Source organism: Adiantum capillus-veneris, chromosome 23, assembly GCF_014529385.1.
Source record: "Adiantum capillus-veneris isolate H3 chromosome 23, ASM1452938v2, whole genome shotgun sequence".
Taxonomy (NCBI): domain Eukaryota; kingdom Viridiplantae; phylum Streptophyta; class Polypodiopsida; order Polypodiales; family Pteridaceae; genus Adiantum; species Adiantum capillus-veneris.
The window spans coordinates 99,362,753-99,364,450 of record NC_140953.1 but is presented as its reverse complement, the minus strand read 5'-3'; the positions used below and the strand labels follow the sequence as shown (position 1 = coordinate 99,364,450).

The following is a 1,698-nucleotide window of genomic DNA, read 5'->3' as shown; positions in this document are numbered from 1 at the left end:
TGGGTTTAAAAAACCACCTGCTTCTTACTTGGGAAAAAAAGCATAAGAGGGTTAAGCCCAATCAATCAAATTGTTACTCTAACATAAATATTATTGCCTTTATGGTGGCTAAGAGAAGATTCAGACTAGGAAATGGGCTCAAAATTACTTGGGGACAGTTGTGTACACATGTCAGCAATTTGAAAGTTTGTTCTTGCAATCGATTTAATCAAAGATTCAAAGATTGAGCATTGCCAGAGACTTCAACAAATTGATGGACCTCCCCAACCAAAAGTTTCTATCTATACTTGATCCCTTAGCCTTAGATAGAGAACAGATGCAACAAGATTTGCGAGTTCTAGATCAATGTTGGTGGTTGAAGAAGCTATCTGATGTATGATGAATTGTTAACCAAAAAGAGAATGTCTAATGGAAAATGCCCCCTTGAGACAACGAAGCACATATTTTGGAACTTCCCTACAATATATGCTTGGTGGATATGTTTGTATGATATTTGTATGATGCATTGGAAGACTAAGTTTCCAAATATAGTTTGCTTTTTGGAACAATTCAAATGGGTTCTACACGTTTAGACTTATGTATTGCTTCTCTGAGACTTTGGGTGTTATCCTTTTTGTGAAATGCTAGAAACTCGGCTTTGTTTGATACACACACCTTTCACAGTCTCCAACTGCCTTGGTCTATGATTCGAGATAAATTGTTAGAGGACTGTGCAACACTGCCAGTTCCTCAACAGAATAACACGATGGAATTCCTCATCGTGATGTAAACATGTAACAAAATGTAATATAGTACTTAAGTTAGAGAGAGAGAGAGAGAGAGAGAGAGAGAGAGAGAGATTTTCACAATTATGTAGGCAAATGAAATTTCCACTCTGGACCAAGGGAGAAAGAATGGGATGTCCGTTCAAGGATCACAAAGAGGTATGTTGATGGAGCGAGTGGTCCGACCAGTCTATGATCAAAGGCAGGGGTTGGCGAAGGCGACATTGACGAGGGAGAGCGGAAGAGTGCCAGCGCAGGGGTAGGTGCGGCCGTAGCGGAGGCCGGAGGAGACGGGTTGGACTTTGACGTTGGGGAGGAGAGTGCAGTGGCCGAAGGTGGGCACGTCCACCTCCATGGCGAAGCGGCTGATGATCTTCTGGTTCCAGCGCCGGTCCTGGCAGGCTGCAATGATGTTGAAGGCCTCACAGGGGCAGTTGTTCACGAGCTCCCACTCGCACAGCCCGGTCGCCACGGGAGTGTTGGTTAGCACGAGGTCGTGCAGCCTGCACTTGAGCGGCGTAGCTGCTTGCACGGCGGAGGTCCCCTCCTTGATATTTAGCAGCAGCGCCGCCACCATCGCCACTGCGGTGGCCAGAAAAGGAGATCAATAATATTACGACATATGATATGACTATAGCACACAGACGTGGGTTTTTGTATACTTGTAGAATAATAACACAGACGTGCCATATTCTTATACCTGTGCAGAGTTCCACCCTCCCCATTGCCATTGTTGATGATGAAGATGGGTTCTAGCCCTAAATGCTGCTCGATGTGCTCACTGCTGCTTACAGTTTTGCGGGCACTACTATTCCAGCCTTTACAGCACCCGCTTTATATACTCCTAATTACGTCCTCGTAATCCGACCTGCCAAACCTCAATTATCTCCCACCATACGCCAAGCTAAAATGCCAAATTAAATACTTGTTCCTC

At 44.9% G+C, this 1,698-nt stretch overlaps 1 pseudogene; it reads left to right on the top strand.

The window, feature by feature from the left end:
* Window positions 1-898: 898 nt before the first annotated feature.
* LOC147428228 (uncharacterized) lies at window positions 899-1,323 on the top strand (annotated as a pseudogene).
* The last annotated feature ends 375 nt before the right edge of the window (window positions 1,324-1,698 follow it).